Source organism: the organism of the source record quoted next, unplaced genomic scaffold (assembly GCF_019419815.1).
Source record: "Pyrus x bretschneideri cultivar Hongxiangsu unplaced genomic scaffold, Pyrus_bretschneideri_v1 Contig3, whole genome shotgun sequence".
NCBI classification, from domain to species: domain Eukaryota; kingdom Viridiplantae; phylum Streptophyta; class Magnoliopsida; order Rosales; family Rosaceae; genus Pyrus; species Pyrus x bretschneideri.
This window is the reverse complement of record NW_025999612.1, coordinates 2,659,276-2,680,630: the sequence shown is the minus strand read 5'-3', so window position 1 is coordinate 2,680,630 and position 21,355 is coordinate 2,659,276. Positions and strand designations below refer to the sequence as shown.

At 38.1% G+C, this 21,355-nt stretch overlaps 1 pseudogene; it reads right to left on the bottom strand.

Annotated features, from left to right (window-relative positions):
• Window positions 1-20,417: 20,417 nt before the first annotated feature.
• On the bottom strand, window positions 20,418-20,911 carry LOC125479739 (annotated as a pseudogene).
• Window positions 20,912-21,355: the final 444 nt, after the last annotated feature.

Here is a 21,355-nt window from a genome sequence, read left to right as displayed (position 1 = left end):
GAAGCATAATAAATAACATGTGGCTGTTTGTTTTTCCTTTGGCCCAAAACAACTCCAAGGGCATAATTCGATGCATCACACATCAACTCAAAGGGAATGGACCAATCTGGTGGAGTGATGATTGGTGCCGTGGTGAAAGCCTCCTTTAAGTGCTTGAATGTCGTGGAGCATGCATCATCAAACTCGAAAACCACCTCTTTTTGAAGCAATCGGCATAGTGGCTGCGCAATCTTGGAGAAATCCTTTATGAAACGCCTATAAAAACCTGCGTGACCAAGAAACGAACGAACCTCTCTAACCGAAGTTGGAGAGGGTAAGTGACGAACAAGGTCTACCTTAGATTTATCCACTTCAATGCCTTTTTCAGAAATAATATGTCCTAGAACAATACCTTGCTTAACCATGAAGTGACATTTTTCCCAATTAAGCACAAGATTTGTTTCAACACAACGTTTCAAAATTAAGGTCAGATTATTTAAACAATGATCAAAGGAATCACCAAACACACTAAAGTCATCCATGACTATCTCAATAATCCTCTCAACATAATCAGAAAATATGCTAACCATACACCTTTGAAACGTGGCAGGAGCATTGCACAAACCGAATGGCATGCGTCGATATGCAAACGTTCCAAAGGGACAAGTAAAAGTGGTATTTTCTTGATCATCCGGGGCAATAACAATTTGATTATAACCAGAATATCCATCAAGAAAACAATAAAATGAATGACCCGCTAACCTCTCAAGCATTTGATCTAGGAACGGCAATGGAAAGTGGTCCTTCCTTGTGGTGGCGTTTATCTTCCTGTAATCAATGCATACACGCCAATCGGTTTGGATTCGGGTGGGCACAAGCTCATTTTCTGCATTCTCCACAACCGTCACTCCAGATTTCTTGGGAACACATTGGATAGGTGAAACCCAACGACTATCGGAGATGGGGTAAATCACTCCACAATCAAGGAGTTTGATTATCTCATTTTTCACCACTTCCATCATCGGAAGGTTGAGACGGCGTTGAGCCTCTCTAGTTGGTTTGGCCCCCTCCTCAAGAAATATGTGATGCATACATGTGGCGGGACTAATTCCCTTGATATCGGCCAAGGTCCAACCTAGGGCAGATTTGTACTCCTTCAAAACACGCACTAGTTTCTCTTCTTCTTGTGCCGTGAGTGATGAAGAAATAATGGTAGGTAAGGTCTCCTTTTCCCCCAAGAAAATGTAATTCAAATGACTAGGTAGTGGTTTAAGATCAAGGGTAGGTGCCTGAATTATGGATGGAAGCAACTTGTTAGTCGAAATGGGAATTGACTCAAAGTTAGAAAACTTACCATCGTGCTTAGGCAATGACTCAAGGGCAACAACCAACTCCATGCATTCCTCACTAGGGGGCACGACATGCAATGGAGTGTGTGTGCTGTGGGCTAGCAACAGTCCCCCTCCCTTGGTTTTGAGTTCCATGCTTCGTGTAATGACATTTTCGAGTGCATCGGCGTTCAACTTTTCAAGGTATCCCTGTGCCAAAGAGTCAACTATATCAATGGAGAAACATGAATGATCCTTACTAGGATACTTAATAGAATCAGAGAGATTAAAATTAACAACTTCCCCATCAAATTCCATGGACAAAGTTCCATTAAACACATCAATCTTCGTCCGAGCCATCTTCATGAATGGCCGTCCAAGGAGGATTGGCAATGAAGGGGCATGGTCAGATTCATCCATCTCGAGCACATAGAAGTCCGCCGGAAAGATTAAACGATTTACCTGCACTAACACATCTTCCAAAACTCCTTTTGGATAGGCATTAGATCTATCGGCCAATTGTATGATTACACCATCATTTTTCAATACTCCTAGGTTCATAGATGCATAAATTGAATATGGCATGACATTTATAGAAGCACCTAGGTCTAGCATGGCAGATTCAAAACGAGTGTTACCTATGACACAAGGAATGGTAAAACTACCCGGATCTTTGCATTTGGGGGGTAGTTTGTGTTGCAAGATGGCGGAGACATTTTCACCTACCTTTACCACCTCTTTGGTCGACATCCTCTTCCTAGTGGTGCAAAGCTCCTTTAAGAACTTGGCGTACCTCGGAACTTGCTTGATTGCATCCAAAAGGGGTATGTTAACTTGAACTTTCCGAAATGTCTCAAGGATGTCCTTCTCAGCTTCTTCTTTCTTTGTTTGCATGAACCTACTAGGAAAAGGCACATTCGAAGGAAAAACATTAGTAGGAACCGAATTTGACACATTCTTACCCTTTTTGGACAAATTGGACAGTTTGGGGTCACTAGAAGCTTGCGGCAAAGGTGTTTCCACCTTTGCCGTGGGTTGGCTTGCTTCCTCCTCTTCAATTCTCAGTTTTTCATCCTCATTAGGACCTGATGGTGATGGTGTAGGACCTGCCCCGACTTCTTTTCCACTTCTCAAGAGTATGGCCTTTGCACTTTCGAAGCCTCCCTTTGGGTTTGGAATGGTAGAACTAGGAAGTTGGCCTTGATCACGAAATTTCCCTAAAAAATCTGCAATTTGCCCAATTTGTTTCTCCAATTGATCCACCCTCTTATCTTGGTTTTGCATGGCTTTGGCTTGATTTTCTTGCCCCTGAGACAAATTAATTAGTAACTTAAGAAGTGTATCATTGTCTAGGGATGTACCTGATGCATTTGGGGCATATTGTTGTGGAGCATGTGTGGGTGCGTATGGCTTAGTGAAGAACCCCGGGGGTTGTTGTCTAAAGCCTCCTTGTTGTGGTGGTTGTTGGGGCTCCCTCCATTTGAAGTTTGGGTGGTCTCTCCAACCTGGATTATATGTGTTAGAATATGGATCGTGCCTTGGTTGGTTTTGGCCTTGAAATCCAATTGCATTTGCGCTCTCCCATCCACCATTTTCGATTAGTTGTGGGCACTTCTCTGAAGCATGTCCTTAGATAGAACACACTCCGCATACAATTGGTCCTTGCATCCTCATTCCTTCGGCCATCTGAGACACAATGGAAGTAAGATTAGCTAATTGTGAATGAATGTCGGGTGTGGAACTTACCTCATGAACTTGCTGCCGTGGGGGTCCTCTTTGGCCTACTCCTTCGTATTGTTGAGCGTTCAACGCTCGATTAGCAATTAAGACCTTGGCAGCCATGGGTGTCTTGTCCATCAATGCTCCACCCACCGAGGCATCGAGCATTTGACGTTCAATTGGTAGGAGCCCCTCGTAGAAGTATTGTAGAAGTAACTCCTCCTTCATCTGATGTTGTGGACAAGAAGCAACAAGTGATTTAAAACGTTCATAATATGTAGGAAAAGACTCACCTTCTTCTTGCTGAATTCCACTTATCCTTTTACGTAAAAGGATGATTCGAGAAGTTGGGAAAAACTTCTCCATAAATGCCCTCTTCATGCTTTCCCATGATGTGACAGTTCCGGGAGCTAATTCATACAACCAATCTTTGGCTTTGTCCATTAAAGAGAATGGAAAAGCCTTCATCTTCAAAATACTTCCATCGACATTAACGGGAGTCATGCTTGAACACACCACCTCGAATTCCTTCAGATGCTTGTTCGGATCCTCCATGGACAACCCATGGTATTTTGGAATATGGTGGAGCAAACTTGACTTCAACTCGAACTCTTCGGTCTTACCTTGGGCAGGTGGGGGATATTGGATACATAAAGGTGTGGCATTATCCAATCCCGAAGCAGAAAGCTCCTTGAGTGTCCGGTTGTCCACGGCCATGCCTTGTGGTTCTTCAAAAATCCTTGTCGTGGCCTCTTCTAGGACTTGTTCTTCAAGGTCAGGTTCCGGGCTTGGTGGATTTGATTCATATTGCTTCCTCTTTCGTCTCAAAGTCCTCTCGAAATCGCTATCAAAGTCCAAGATATGCTCACGAATCGGTTGAGAACTCCGAGTCATAGACTAGTACCTAAAACAAGAAAAACAAAACAAGGTCAAAAACTTTAACAAATTAAAATAAACAGAAAGTAAACAATCCAAGGGATTAGCAAAGTTGCTAATCCCCGGCAACGGCGCCAAAAATTTGATGCGATATTATATAAGCACACAAATTAAAACCCTCTTTTGACAATTGTAGTATATGTATAAGTAGGGATCGTTCTAAACCGGGGATTAGGAGGGATTGCTAAATCACTTGAAAACTGACTCAAAAACGTAAAACAAAGGTTAAAACACTAAACTAGACTCAAAGAATGCAAAACTAAACACTTAAAACACTAAAACAAACCAAAACACTCAAAACAGCACCAAAACACTCAAAACTGCCTTAAAAACACAATCTGGGCAGTTTTGAGCACTTACACTAATTTGGACGAATTTGGGTGATAAATTGAATCAAAACACTTAGAAACACAAACTAAGACACTTTCTAACAAAATTGAACACTAAAGTAAAGGGGGATTTAGTTTTTGACGAAATTAAACAAAGTGCACATAATGAAATAAAGACAGAATGTAAATACAAATTTGATGAAAATATGGATGGAATGCTAGCTAGAAGGTTCTTCTCCACACATGTCACACTTGCATACAAGATGATTTTCAGTTGGTATTTCGATGAATCATGAAACTCAACACCCCAGGTTAATTAGGTACACCCAGGGAAACTTTGCGCGATGAAGTCTTCGTCATTCAAAGATCCTTCAATTTTCGGGGCAGAGCATTCGACATATAGGAATCAAAGGGACATATGCACAACGAAGGCTTCATCGCACAAGTTGTTGTCATTTTTTATTCAACTAATTCAGTGCGTGTGAATCAAAGGAATCTGGATTGTAATTAGTGCAGGTCTTTGCGACAAAGTTTTCGTCGCGCAAAGGCATAGTCCTTTTTATAAATACGTGCTTCTGCTCTCCTTATTCTTCATAATTTTGTTCTCCTTATTCTTCACAATTTTGTTTGTGCTAGGATGGAGGATAAAAAAAAGGATCAGAGCGTGCCCGCAGCCAACCCGAATGATTTGAGGTAGCATTTTGAGTTTGCGGATGCGATTGTTGTAGCTATGCAGAATAATTGTCCAAATGTTGACTGGCGTTCTTGGAAATATGTGCCCGAGAATGCGAAGAAGGCAGTGATGGATGAATTATTAGTAAGTATACTATTGATGGATCAATAATTAATTTTGTAAAATTTTTTGTTATATGTTAGAATTAATTATTTGCATATATGTGTAACAATGTAAGTATATTCTTGAAGATGATACGAACAAACAATTGATGAAGTTGATGGAGGATGTGTTGGAGGGAGGTTATAATCGGTGGCGTTATGACGTCGAGCGGAATAGAGGATCATCGAAATAGTAGTTTTTAATTTATGTTTTGCATGACAATATTTAAATTTAAGGTTTTTTTGATAAGTTATGTATTTGGACTTAATTAGGTTTTAATTCCTGTTTGGTTATTTAAATAAATGAATGGAATATAATATCAATTTATTTAAGATATTAATTATTTAAGGTATTAATTGAATGGAATATAATATCAATTTATTTAACGTATTAATTATTTAATGTATTAATTGAATGGAACATAATATCAATTTATTTAAGGTAGTAATTATGTTTGGAATACATGTTATAACTAAAAATTTGCTTGTAATTTGTTTATATTATGGAATATAATATCAATTTATTTAAGGTATTAATTATTTAATGTATTAATTGAATGGAATATAATATCCATTTATTTAAGGTAGTAATTATTTTTGGAATACATATTATAACTGAAAATTTGTCTACAATTATGAAGTTTACGAAAACATAGATATCTATGTTTACGTAAACTTCAAAATTACAATCAATCAAGTTCGTCGCTAGAACTTTTGCGCGACAAAGGATGTCGCTGTGCAAAACCTTCAGTGATGAAGGCTTCGTCGCGCAAATGGTGTTTAGTTTTAGGTCAGCATATTTGGTTCATTTGAATCAGAGAAATTCATGCCATATTTAGTGCAGATGTTTGCGTGGCAAAGTCTTCGTCGCACAAAGTCCCTAAACTTCCAATCAATGTGCACTTCTGCTCTCCTTATTCTTCACATTTCATTTCTGACAACTATAATCAGTTTGTTCTTTGATTGTTAGTACAATGGTCGACAGTGGTGCGGGTTTGTCAAAGACAACGGATGGCAAAGGTTCTAGAAAAGGATTGTGTTGTAAATTTTGCATTTTGTATAAAGTTTTTATTTAGCTTCAGTATTATGGAAATATATTTTGTTGATAGACAAGAAGAAAAGAGCTGCGGTACAGGTCAGACACACTTATGGTGGGAGCCGTTACCGAATTACTACTGACGAAATAATAGGGGTTATGAAGTTAGATAAACGTGCCATCTTTTGGTCCGATGTGGGAACATTGGTGCGTACCAAATGTACTGCAATTGGGAGTCTTGGAGATCCATTCCCGAGGAGCTGAAGATGCACATGATTGATGAGTTAGTTGAATGTCTTAGTTACATTAGTTAAATAATAATTATGTTTGTTAAATATAATATAATAGTGACATTTTAATTTTTTAATTTTTGCTTGACAGCCCGATTGGGACATTGACAAAAGTGACCTAAATCTGATGAAGGTTATCGACAACATGTTTAAGTCGTGTTTCCGGGAGTGGAAGTTTGATAATCAACGCATGGGCAGAACTACAGCAAGAACCAGAACTACTGGCGGATGAGTAGAATAAGGTTTCTTATTTTAATTCTATTGCTTATTTAATAATTAGATATGAATTTTAAGTTTTTTTAGTATGAAATTTTTTTATTAAATATGTACTTAATGTTTATTATGAATAAAATTAATGTATTTTAATAAATATGTTTATTAATTAAATATTCACAAGCGGTATAATGAAATAAGTTCTTATTTATTAAATATGTATGTGGTTTGAAATAATTTGAAGAGTGAATGGAAAAATTTGTTTTCCGAAAAAAAAATGTAAAAAATAAAATAAAAATAATGCGCAACGAACTGTGGTTTGTCGCGCAATGGGTTTAAAAAATGCAGGAAAACGTAGTTGGATGGCGCCAAAAAGTTGAAGCCCAAGGTTTTGCGTGACAATGCTTTCGTCACACAAAGTTTTTCACTTTATTGAACTTAACTAGATTGCAGGAAGGTAGAAGCTGCAAAACAAATGCAGCAGCTGCCTTCCCCTGGTGGAATTTCCAACAGGTAAAGGTATAATTTTTCTTAACTAACTTATTTAATTTCCATTCATTTAAATTGTGTTCTATGTAGTTTATAGGTGTTGTGAGTTTATGTATTTGTATGTAATCATTTTTTATTTGGATGTACAAAAAATGGTTTGCAAGGTTCATATGAGATTAGTTTCTCATTAAAGAATTAGTTGGATTTTGCGAATGGATGCGAAATCATGACTATGGTCCAATTAATTCTTGAATTGTCCCAAAATTTTGGACAGTTTGAGATTGCACATTTACATGTTGTATTTTACAGTTTACGCATTAGAGTTTGAAAGTGGAAAATGTGGTAGCATCTCTTTGCGTTCTTTGGGTGCATCGTAGTTTTTTGTATCTACATCGTGCACTTGAAGAACTGTAGGGAGATGATGCCGAAATTTTCCCACAATCGAACTCTAATGTGTTGGAACTGTAAATTACAGCACGTAATTGTGCATTCCCGAATGAGATAGGACCCATACCGGAGGCATAAGGTGGCATGTCATAATTGAAGTTGTTGTAACCCTTGTAAATTTTTTTTGTTTACAAGTGAAATGGACAATGACACACCCCGACCGAGATCAGGGCATGCTGGCCGTCACACGAAGGTGACGTAACCATGTGCGCGTGCGGAAGCTATTAAAATAGTAATATAAAAGTACGAATAATTAAAATCCTAAAAGCATACAAAGTACTAGTATATGTGAGACACAATTCAGAGCAAGTCTACAGCAGTCAAAAAGGAAAAGATACGATGTATTTACACCCGAAGGTGACCCTACAATGGTGAGTGTCTGTCAGAAATGCCGGGACGCCCTCTGGGAAAAACCACCGAACTTGCTAGACCACTAGAACCTGGAGGGGCGCAAAAACAAAAGCGTGAGTGGGCAAAAACAAAGTTCTTTGAAAACTCTTTAGCAAAACACATTCTAACCCCTCGCCGTAAAACCTGTATACTTCCCAGAAAATGAACATATATACGTATGTATAGGTATGTCAATCATGCTCCACATATGCCATTTATGCTCACAATATGCCATTCATGCTTGAGAATATGTCACAACAGAATCTCATAATCAAATATAAATGCTCAAGCGTAATTCACATCAATCACATATAAACTGGCAGCCGGGAGTCACCTAACGTGACATGTACCGCTGCATATAGAGCTCCACGCTCAACTCAATCACTGAATCTGCACACGAGTCGGAACCACCTAACGTGGTCTGCACGACAAGCTGGGTGTAATATATATGTATGCTCTAGTGCTACGATCACGTGAAGCTGGCGATAAATCGCGGGTCACCTACAAGTCGGAACCACCTAATGTGATCTCTACGACAGGCTTGCACCTAACTTGGATCCAAGACGAGCATGCGGTGCTGGTGAACATACACGTGAAGGCTGTGCCCTGGCCCTGGACGGGAGCACTAACACCGGGGGTGCAGATTATGAGCTCTCTAAGCATTTCAAACTACTATTGCATAATAAACAGGAATGCATAACCACCTGAATACCGCTTACCTAGCACTTACCTGTGCATCCACCGCACCAAATACACATGTATATATGTATGTATATCACCAATAATACATGCAATGATGCGTAAATAACATTCATATAATGCATGGCATAAAACAAATAACATTTTCTATATAATTTCTGGGAATATAACTGTATATAGGTATATACGGAAAACAAAAGCCCACTCACTGATAATTAGAAGGGTCGTAGCCCCCCTGCCTCGAGTGCGTACGCTCGTCCTCGGAAAACGAATCATCTATACGCGACAAAGTTACGAAAACATTAATTTAAAAGCACCTAAGCAACTTCTCGTAATAACTTCTCATACATTGCTCAAATTGGACAATTGAATATACCAACGTGATCTACACAACCTCAGGATCACACCCATATTTTTAAAATAATTTTTGGACCACGCACGCGCCCCCACGCGCCTGACCACGCACGGACCTACGCGCCCCCACGCGCGGCCCACGTGCACTGCACACTGACGGTGTCAACAGACGCCGTCAGGAATATTCCGTTAACCTGACGGAATATTCCGTTAACCTTAACTGACGCCGTTAACTGACGCCGTCCACTGCCGTTAGGAATATTCCGTTAAACTTAACGGAATATTCTCCTTTCTTCTCCGGCCAGTCGCCGTCGCCGGCGCCGCCGCCGTCGCCGGCGCCGTCGCCGGAAAACTGGGAATTTTTCAAACCTTGTTTTCTCCTTCGTTTTTCAACCATTTTTCACGTTCTTTATACCAAAATGAAGCCTAGGACTAGTAGAACAACGTTAGACTAGTTTCAAGGGCTAAAAATTGCTAGATCATACCTGTTTTCAAGGTCAAAACTCGGCCAACTTTCGAACCTAGCCTTCCCGACGTCCAAACTCGTCCAACGAACTACTCCCAAGCTCCTGGGAACCTCACAAGCACAACTACAAGCTTAGAATCTCCTAAAACAAGCTAGATTAATCTTGCATGAACAGTGTTCAAATCGGACCTCGTCGAAACGACGTGAAAACAACGATATCCTTACCTGAAAATGGCACCACTGGACTCCTCTCAGCTCCACGAACACGATGGTGGTCTTGGTTTCTCGATTGGTGAAGGTTTGAGTGTGTTTGTGTGTTTGCAGAAGGAAGAAGAAGAAGAACTCGGGGAGAGTGAGAGAGAGACAGGGAAGAGACAGAGAAGAGACAGGGAATGAGGGAATCCCGGGGGAGTGAGACGAGGTGTAGGAGTGTGTGTGTGTGTGTGTGTGTGGTCCTACACACCACACAACACAAAACTACACGTAAAAATAACAACTAGGGGTAAAATTGTAATTTCCATGTACGTTTTAATAATTCCGGGACGGGATGTTACAGACAAAGAGTGGATACATAATCCTAACAAATGTGCTGATGATTATTTGGATGGAATAAATAAGTTCATTGATTTTGCAATTGCAAACAACCGCGTTCAACTCAAATTCAGTGTCCTTGTAGAAAGTGTAACAACTTTATGATTGAATATTTTTGAAACTGTTCGATACCATTTAGTTAGAAATGGGATGATGGAAACCTATACTACGTGGAATCATCATGGAGAACAAATACAATACGCTTCATCCTCCCACATTACCCGAGCAGTGGATACAGTTGAATCTGTTGTGGAACCAAATTACCAAATTATGGACATTATCAAAGATGGTTTTCCAACTGCTAGTTTGAATAAAAATTTGGAAGTAGAAGATGACGTCCCTCCCATCGTGGACAGTGAAGCATTTGAAAAATATGAAAAACTATTAAAAAGTGCCAAGCAAAAATTATACCCTGGTTGCGAAGGATTTTCGGTGCTCACGGCCATTGTTGAATTGATGCATGGCAAAATAAAGTTTCGTATGTCAAGCCAATGTTTTAATTACTTTCTAGGGGTTTTCAAGATGATACTTCCAAAGGAAAATTACCTTCCTAAAGATCATAAAAGTGCAAAGAAGGTGCTGAGTGGTCTTGGATTGGGATTTGAAAAAATTCATGAGTGTAAAAATAATTTAATTTTGTTGTACAAAAAGAATAAAGCATTAGATAAATGCCCTGTATGTAATAAGACGCGGTTTAAAATGACCTCTCAGAATAGAAGAACGCAGTTTCCACAAAAAATTATGCGTTATCTCCCATTAAAGCCTAGGTTGCAGGGATTATATATATCGACACACATTGCAAGCGACATGAGGTGGCATAAGGACAGACGAGTGCATGACAATGTTATGAGACATCCTGCAAATGGAGAGGCCTAGAAAAAGTTTGATCGGTTGTACCACGAACTTGCACGTGAGCCCCAGAATGTTAGATTGGGACTTGCGATAGACGAGTTTAATCCGTTCGGCGTTCTAAACCAAAATCACATCACTTGGCCAATCTTTGCAATTTCGTATAATTTGCCACCTTGGAAGAGCATCAAAAAAGAATAAATGATAATGACGTTGTTGATAATCAAAGATCCGGACACGTCTATTGATCTGTATTTTCAACCGTTAGTCAACAAACTAAAAGAATTACGGGAAAACGAAGTTCCCACATACGATAAATTTACTGGGAAGATGTTCACTTTGAGAGCAGCCATGATGTGGACTATAAATGATTTTCATGCGTATGCTATGATGTCTGGGTTGAGCACTAAGGGCTATTACGCATGCCCAGTTTGCAAAGAGGACACAACATGTAGTTGGCAAGCGGGAAAAGTTTGTTACCTAGGGCATTGTAGGTGGTTGCCGTGGGACCATGAGTATCGTCATAATGAGACAGCCTTCTACAACGTCACAGAGCTTCGGCCAAGACCCAAAGCATGGTTCGACGATGAAATTTTGGCTCAGGTGAATCAGTTGGATTTTGCTCCGCTGGGAAAATCTGTAAATAGGACAAGACCAAACACATATCTAAGCTGGACACAGAGGACGAGGTTGTTCGAGCTCCCATACTAGTCCAAATTAAAATTGAGACACAACATTGATGTAATGCATGTTGAGAAAAATGTGTTTGATACATTGGTCGGAACTATACTAGACATCGAGGGAAAAACAAACAACACAATAAATGCTCGGATTAATCTGGAAAAAATGGGCATTAAGCCAGGTTTATGGATGACGAGGGACGGAGACATAGCCAAAAAGAAGATTGCATCGTTTTCAGTGAAACCGGAAAAGAGGAAAAAGTTTTTGCAGTTTCTATCTTCTATAAAGTTTCCAGATAGGTATGCTTCAAACATCGGTCGTTGCGCAAACGTGGATAGAGAAAATTTTTCGACCTCAAGAGTCATGATTGTCATGTCATACTTCAACGCCTTTTCCCAGTGGGAATTCGACACCTCTTGCCGGAAGATGTGGTGAAGCCGATTATGTTGTTGGCGAGATATTTTTCTCAATTAACTGCAAGATCTTTGCGCAAGTTTGATGTTAAACAGTTGTGCGATGATATTATTGAAGTGCTATGCAAGTTTGAACAAATATTTCCCCTAGCTTTTTTCACTAGCATGATCTACGTGATGATTCACTTGCCGGATGAGACACTTCTAGCCATACCAGTCAACTATCGATGGATTTATTCAATAGAAAGGTATCTAATCGCCATAAATGCTTTAGTTCGTCATGTATGTGCAATTTGACTATTTTTGTATGATATTTTGTTATTGTTGCAAACTATTAGGTGAATTAAAAAAGAGTGTACGGAACAGGGCAAAGTCCGAAGGATCTATCATGGGGGCATGGGTCGCATTTGAGTCGCTTACATTTTGTGCAATGTACCTATAAGACGTTGAGACTATGTTTAGCCGACAACAATGCAATAATGAAAATGGTGTGAGAATTGAAAAACTTTCTATTTTTGCCCAAATTGCATGACCCTTTGGCGAACCAATTAGAGAGGATTCGTTTGACAAAATGGACATGGAAGTAGCACATTGGTTTGTACTTAACAATTGTGACGAGACAATTACCTACCTAGATGAGCATGAAGAGTTAATGAAGCGGGAACATCCTTCACATTTATATGCCAAAAAGCATTGTGAATTGTTTCCTCGATGGTTTCGTGAAAATGTAAGTTGTTTGTGTTTTGGGTTATTTGCATAATTGTAAATGTTAAACTAACACAACAACTTTTTCTCATTTATTTAGGTGAAGAAATTGAAGGAAATGAATTCGCCCGCTTACACTGAAGAATTGTACAACTTAGCAATTGGGCCCCTAAGGTCAAAATTGTACTCCGGTTGTCATGTAAATGGCATCAAGTTTTTGGCAACTGACCACGATGACAAGCTTTGTACGCAAAATAGTAGGGTACATGTCCCCGGTGCGGGCGACATTGCGGACATTGATTTCTATGGAAAACTGATGTCAAGTTATCCTGTTGAAGTGTCACCGGTTTGATATAAACCCACGTAGGGTTGGTGGTGTTAAGCAAGATAATGGTTTACTATCGGTCAACACTAATATATGTTGGTATAACGACGACCCCTACATTTTGGCGACTATGGCCAAACAAATTTTCTATATAGATGACCTTAAGGGCGGGAGGGGATGGAAAGTAGTTCAGAAGATTGAGAACATAAGGTTGCATGATATTCCAAAACGAGATCCTGCTGCTCATGATGATTATGGTGACGTTGCTGACCAACAATTGGAGACTTCAACAGAACTTGGTGCAGACATACTATGGGATATGACTATTGTATAAGAACCGTATCAGGTAGACGAAAGTCCTGATATTGAGATACTGATTGACTCCATTATGATTGACCTTGGGGATCTACCGTGACACAATACACCAGAGCGCACGAATGACGATGTTGACGTGCCTATAGACGAGGAGGAATGGGAGTCTGAATCTAACGATAGTGATAATATTTATTCTAGTTTAGACGAGGATTAATGAAAAATTGTGATGTAAATGTAATGATATGTATTGAATGGTATTTATTTTGTATACAAACAAAAGTTCCTTTAAAAATTGTAAGAAAATTAATAAAAAAAATTATTTATTTATTTAACCCAAAAAATAAATTAAATTTACAAATATACGCAACCACGTTTTATAAATGTTTGTTGCGTAAATATTTAAAAATTCATTTTTTTTTTTTATAAACTGGTGGCGCGACAAAAGTCTAAACACACTCAGCGTGCAAACATGTAAAAATTTGATTTTTTTGCCAAAATTGGGCGCGTTTTTATTTTGATGCCTTAACTCTCTCTCTCTCTCTGTCTCAGACTCACTCAATCTCTCTCTCAATTTTTGTCTAAACTCAAGCTCATCTCTCCCTCTCTCGCACTCTCTCTATCTCAGACTCCTCTCCCCCTCTCTCACACTCTCTCTGTTTCTCTGTCTCTCTATCACTCTCCCTATCGCATCCGCCGCACTCTGACGCCATACCGTTTCCCCGCTGCTACAACATTACTAGGTAAGCACCCAGTTCCCTTTAATTCATCTCCCTTGATTCAATTATTTATAAGTGCAATTTTTTCAATTTTTCTGTTGAATTGTTTTAATTACAACATTTAGGGATTTAGGGTTGGAATTGGGAATCCTGGGTTAGGGATTTAGGGTTGGAATTGGGAATAATGGGTTAGGGACTTAGGGTTGGAATTAAGAATCTTGGGTTAGGGACTTAGGGTTGAAATTGGGTCGGAATTGGGAATCCTGGGTTAAATCTCCATGCATGTAGCTATACATTCATCCCAAGTTGTAGTTTCAAGGATTTTTGAGGTGTTTGCTAGCCTTATATAAAGCCTTGCCATCTGCATACACTTTGGATTACTAAGTGTTTACGATGTAGGACAATGTAAGGTGGGTGTTGCCGATAATTATGGTGGACTAAGTAATAGATATTATTTAAAGCAAGAAAGTTTAGGGTCAATGTGATTTTAAAGAAATTGGAAAAATGGAAAATAATAGGGAGGACAAAGAGAGAAGAAAGTAAAGTAGGAGGTGTAGCTAGCCTTTAACATGACATACTTTTTCATTAAGCCATATTGATTTTGCTTTATAAGGAATAGCCTTAGTTATTGGGAAATAGAATTCTCAATGGCTGCTACAAATTTTAAATGGCTCATTAAAATCCTAAAAGGCTCATCGGAAAGTAAACAAAATAAGTAATGCTGTGATTCTTCGTTCTCGCCCTTCATCCTTATAAGATTATTTCACTAAAGTTCACATTCTTGCTTGGTTAGTTTAATGAAAAACTTAAAACCTTGGATTTGTTTCAAAAAAAGAAAGCCCTACATTTCATTGTTTCTTCATTGGTGTATACAATACAGCTCTAATGGTGAATATTCGGATCACATCTTACATTTTTTCCATTGCAACTCAAATTTGGTGCATTGTGCTTCATTCCTTTGGGGTGGACAGGGTGATTCCAAGAAACTTTTACTTTTTGCTCAGCAATTTCTTTTTGGTTAATGGTTTTAACAAGATATTCATCACCTTGTGAAATTGTGCTTTTTTGGTGTTTTGGTGGAGTATAAATAGGGACACTTTAAGCATAAAGAAGACACTGTGGCTTCACCTTAGGAAAATCATTTTTTTATTCCTTGTGGGCTTCTAGGTATAAAACATTGAATGATATTACCCTTAGTGTGATTCTTGTAGACTGTTCTTCTCAATTTTTTTGTTGAATTGTTCTACATTGATCTTCTCTTTGATACTTGTTTTGCATTTGTATTTGTAGCCATCCAAGAACTTTTCTACCGCGTAAGGGAAGAAGGAAGTGAAGGTTCAGGTAATTCATGGTTTTGATTTAAAAGGAAAAAATTTCTTGGCTTATTATTATACGTGTGCATCAAACAATGAATTAAATATGGGCTAATTGTAGTTGTCATTATTCTCTGTTCTCATGCTTGACTGAAACTGGATTGGCGCTTTTGAATTTTGCATTGGCCTTAATCATATCTTGCCTGTTTTACTATGTTGACAGAATTTATAGTTTGTCTATATTTTTCACAAAGTATGTTATATTGTGATATGCATAATTTAAAAAAAATATTAGGATGTCACATGGTTTTGTCTATACTACAAGTGTACTGGCTAGTTCTTGTTTCATTGACAAAATAATTAAGTGGCTTACTTATTTCCTTTTCCTAAGAAGGGTTAACAAACACGTGGAGTTTGGAGCGATGTCAATCAAACAAACCTATGATTGACATCTTTGTTTGTGAGCCTTTGATTCATTGCATCTTGCATAGGGAATCATCAGTTCTAAGGTGCATATAGCTAGCACTTAGTTGTCATTCCAGTATCAATGTTTTTCCATGAAACATTATAACAATATGGTTTTTGAATTGTGAAAGCGCTACTCTGAAAACGAGCACACTACTTGATCATTCCTATTTGTTTATGAATTGTGAAGACGCTACTCTGAAAACAAGCACACTACTTGATCATTCCTATTGTTTATGAATTGTGAAGATGTGAAGAAATCTCTTGAACTTGAAACTTACCATACCTTAGAAGGCCTTGCAAAGAACTGGTTTGCTCACTTCATTGTTAATTGAGTTTAGAGTGCAATCCCAACTTCCTTCATCATAATATCAGAACATTTTTTGTTCAATTTCTTCACGTTGTGGGGTTGTTTATTTTGTAATGTGTTTACTATCTAGCGTGAGTATAGGGAAAGAGCAAGAAACTTTTTTTAGCTGGGGTGACCTTAACTTCTACCTCTACTTGCGAAAATTTATGATAGTAGAATATCTTCTATAATTTCATTCCTTTTTTTTTTTTCTCAAATTTCATTAAGCCAACTTGTAGGCATTTGACAAGTTCAACTGATCAGTTAAAGTACTTAAATATACCAAATTCAAGTTATGTTTGTCTTTTACTTTATATTCATTCGAAAAAGCCATAAATAATATGTTCTACCCCTTATGTTAGCATCATATTTTTAGTGTAGGCCTTAGCTACCTTCGTCTTTTGAGTGTGACTAATTAATTAATATTTATATTGGGGTATACTGAGTCAGAGAGAAACTCTGAGAGTGAGCATTTGATAATTAGTTAAAGTACTTAAATATAACAGATTCTAACTGCTGCCTATTATTGATTTGATAATATGTTGGTTTTGACTTTGTTAAGGCATGCATTTGATAATTAGTTGGAATTAATTTCATTATGTCATTTTAAGAATGCTTTTGCTCTAAGTTCCCATTTTATTTGGTTGTTGGCAATTGAGCTCCGTGTTTAACCATAGTTATCCCATTCGCTAAGACATTGAGCCACTATATCACACATTCCAGCCTCATTCACATTTGCATTACACATGTTAGGGATGCAACAAGTTTTGTAACTGTCATGGTACCAGTTGCTGTCGGTTTGTTCAAGTTTTGTAACTGTCTTCCATTCATATTTTGTAACTTAGAATGTATTTGGAACTTTTGTTTGCGATTTTATTTATTTATTTGTAACTGTCAAGGTTAGGATATATTTTAGTATATCCAAACCAAATTAAAGTTGTGGAATGTAAATTTTTAATTAAATGTTTTTGTAAATGTCGAACTTAATATCAAACTGGCGGGTAGCTAGTAGAGGCAGTCAAACACCTTTTCCAGGAGGTAGTGCTGCTGCCACCTCCACACTTGATATGGCCATGGAGGGTGTCCCTCTAGTCATGCCTTTGGGGTCAACGGTGTCTACAGCTCCTGCGTCATCGACTTCTTCGGTGACGCATCCTGTACTAAGCACCTTGCGGACTCATCGACGGCCCCAAAGTTCTGAGGAAGCCCAGCAGTCTAGTGAGGCTTCCTCTGTCCATGGAGAAGGGTCCCAAACAGGTAAGCTTGTTGTGTCCATTATAAGCTTGCTTCTGGTTTCATCTTTATTCATAGCCATAATGCTATGTTCCTTACAAATACACAAGTGGCACATGTGTTTTCTAATATTTTCTCAAGTTTTGGCTTGCAAATTGACTGCAAACAATAATTCAGAATAGCCTTCATTAATGGATAAAAATGTTTTCCAGTATTTGTATTATTTTGAACTGTTTGTACTATGCACACACACGCGGGCACACACACATATATAACCATTTTTCCAACTAATTTTACTGAAAAAAATTGGTGTGGATTTTATTGGGTTGAACAGTTTGATCTGTAGTTCAAAAAGTTGTTATATTCGTCTGAATATGCTAATCTAAATAGCAATCAACCTACTTTACGTCTTTCTTTGTCAACGATGAGATGATCCCTTTTTTGCAAAGAATAACAAGCATGCTAGCTAGTTAATTTGAATTGTGATTTTGACCCATATTAATTATTGTTAAGTAGCACTGAGTAAATTGAAGTCATATCAACAAGTTATAAGTTTTGTTTTAACGTCCCAAAATTGTATAAACTATTTGAATTGTTGGGTGGATGTATTGTTTTTATTGTTATATTGTCTACAGGTTTTAGGAAATGTTATAGTTTTAGGGGAGCTTCTATCGAATTTTCAGTGAATTCGTCTAATGTTTACTTTGTTTATTTGATAGGTCAAAAAAAAAAAAAAAAAAACCGGGGGCCCTTGTAGACTACTTAAGACGTCACATACCACTCGCACCATGACCGAGAAGATCACCATTACATGTGATCCTCGACGTCGTGCGACTGCAACAAAGGAGCAACACAGTGTGTTGGCCACCGACGTTGGGTCGGTTATTAGGAACCATTGCCCCCTCATGTGGAAGTCATGGAGAGCTATCCCACAAGAAGTCAAGGAAGTTGTTCTTCATGAATTATCGGTAAGTATTTTCAACCTCAAATACTAAATTTTTATTAAATTATACAAGGATTATAAATTGTAACTACTATTTATTTGTTGAGTTTTGCAACATCACTATGAGCTTTTCAACCTCGATGCCAATCAAATGCAGTACATCAACGACCTTTGCTCCGGTAAGTTCACTCAATGGAAGAGCGACCTCCACAAGCATTATGAGCTATATGATGGTCTGGAGATCACTCTAGAAGTTAGGTGCCCTATAGAGTTGGTGGACCATCAAGATGAATGGGAGTGGCTCTGAGGCCATTTTGAAGACGAGAAATACCTGGTACGTATAATATATATTTCAATAATATCTTAATAAAAAAAATTTACAATTTTAAAGAAAATTTTCATTTTTTCATTCATTTGTTATAAATATCTAAACTAATATGTTTGTTTAATTCAACAGAAAAAAAGTGAAGGCAAACTCAATCAATCAATCGAAGAAGAAACTTCTTTACCGATCCGGCTCACGACACTTCTCTTATAGGTTGGAGGAGTGACGTAAGTGATGTGTATATTTATTTTAAGTTTTCAATCCTTTTACACTTTATTACACAATTGGTAATCTATGTTAACACTTTTTAAAAAATTTTAGGGGGGTTAAAGTTTCCGGAAATTGACATGTTCAAGGAGGTGTATGTTCAGCCCAGGGATGAGCTAACGGAGCAGCTTCATGTAAGCTAATTCAATTTTTTAATATTCAATTAGTATTAATATTAATTACATGTATATTCAAATTGATTTGTTTATTTCATTTTTCTAATCCACCATGGTAGAGAAGGGCTAGACCGTTCTGGAAGAGGTGGTTTCCCAGCTTCCCCTAGAGACCTCGATCGACGAGGTGCTTCCCCCTAAGGATGCTGGGTTTTCAAATCATGACAGACACACTCGATCAGACCATCGGTCTTCAGCATGGGAATGTTAACTGGGGGCTTGGGAAAGCCCGCCTTTGGGACCCGTCTGCCTCATCCTCCAGGCAGAGAATTGAAGAGGTCGAAACACTGACATCTGAAGTGGTGGACCTGCATGAGCGGATTGTCGCCCAGCAGTTTCAGATTGTAGCCCAAAACAATTTGATGAACCAAATTCGACAGGCACTTTAAATCTCCGGCATTCATTTCTCTAACTTTGAACCACTTCTAGAAACAACCTCCCAGCTGCCCGTTATAGCAGCTACGACCTCCCAACCCTCCGACGCAGCAGCAACACCACTAGCCATCAATTGTGATGTGGATGACTACCTATATTAGTTTTGTTTTAAATTGTTTTCAAATTTAAAAATACTTTTTTTCATTGTATGTACATTTTCAATAATTTTTTAATTCAATATTCTTCTTTACCTTTTCTGTTTTTAATTTCATTAACCTAATTTTTACATAAAAAACAATATTAGCAAAATTTGAAAGGAAAAAAATTAAATAAATCATAAATAAATTATTTAACAAAATTAATTTTATTATCTAACTATTATGGCCTCTACATCCATCGCTCAAGATTTTGTGGATCGAAGATCTATGTCCGTCGCGCAAGAGTTTGGAGGTCGAATCTCTACCTCCGTCGCGCAAAGCTTGGAGGTCGAATCTCTACCTCCGTTGCGCAAGAATTTGGGGGTCAAATCAAGTTTCGTCGCTCAGAATGCGCAACGACCACAATTTCCGTCGCACAATCTTCATTTTGTGCTTTCCTCCGTCGTATAATGCCTAACGTCACGAGCTTTGCACGACGTAGTCTTCGCTGCCCAATGTTTCCGGCGACGGTATTGGTCTTTGCGCAACAGTTTCCCCTTCGTCGCCCAAGCATTTATTCTTAGTAGTGTGTATTTACAAACATGACACACAGATCAATGGGTTGAATTCCCACAAAAAAAAATACAAAAACAAAACAAAAAAAAACAAAACCTTTAAGTCACTAGAAAATTGATCAAAACAAACTCATGAATTGATTTCATTCATGTATGAGTCACATTTGATTTCTTATCAAGCCACAGACTGTGACAAGGACCACGATAATTGAATGATCCACATGAGGTTCCGACACCAAAGTGAACACATCATCTCGTAATACTACTCCTGAGCTCGGCTACTTTCTCTTTGCCTCTGCTACAATTCTTCCATTGCTATTTGTAATTCTGAAAGATATTGATTTGCCATTCAAACCCTCAAACTTGTAGCAATTGTTATCACATGCCATTGTTACTTTGTATGAGGACTCCTTATTTCCCAAATTGATCTACAACTTTTTCTTACCGAACAATGGCTTATTGGCACCAATATTGTTAATTTTTGTAGCCCTCCCATTTTGGGAAACTACAAATATTGTTGGCTTTGCCGTGCTTGTTGCGTAGTTATCTATGTGATAAACGACTTTGTCATTTTCATCAAGCGCATTGCATCTGATTCCTTGCTTACAAATGATTTCATCCATATAGTAAATGTTTCTCTCTTTGGTGTCATATATGTTAGAATATGAGTATCATTGTGAGTGCTAGAAACCGGCTATAATGTTTCAAATTGGTATGGAAAAGTTTTGTTGAAGAGTTCAGGTTGTCCTAATCAGTTTGGGATTGAAACTTTAATTAAACCTTGATACTTAGCACTCATAGTTGGATTGGAATTGCATTTGTTTCCTACGTTGATTTCAATACAAATAGTGACCTCTGCTCTCACAAAACATATACTCAATACTGACTAAGACCTATTGTCAGATTGAGTACTTTTGATTTTGTAAGAGAGGAGAAGGTGCACCATTTAGAAATCTGTTTTGGCTTCTTCTTCTACTGCTTCAACGGGGACCAAACTTTTCTTTGAACTGGAGAGTGCCGCACGATTTGGAATATGAGGGAAAAGCTTTCTTTGCATTTGGCAGACAGCTGGTCATTAGATAAGTTTACTCTTTTA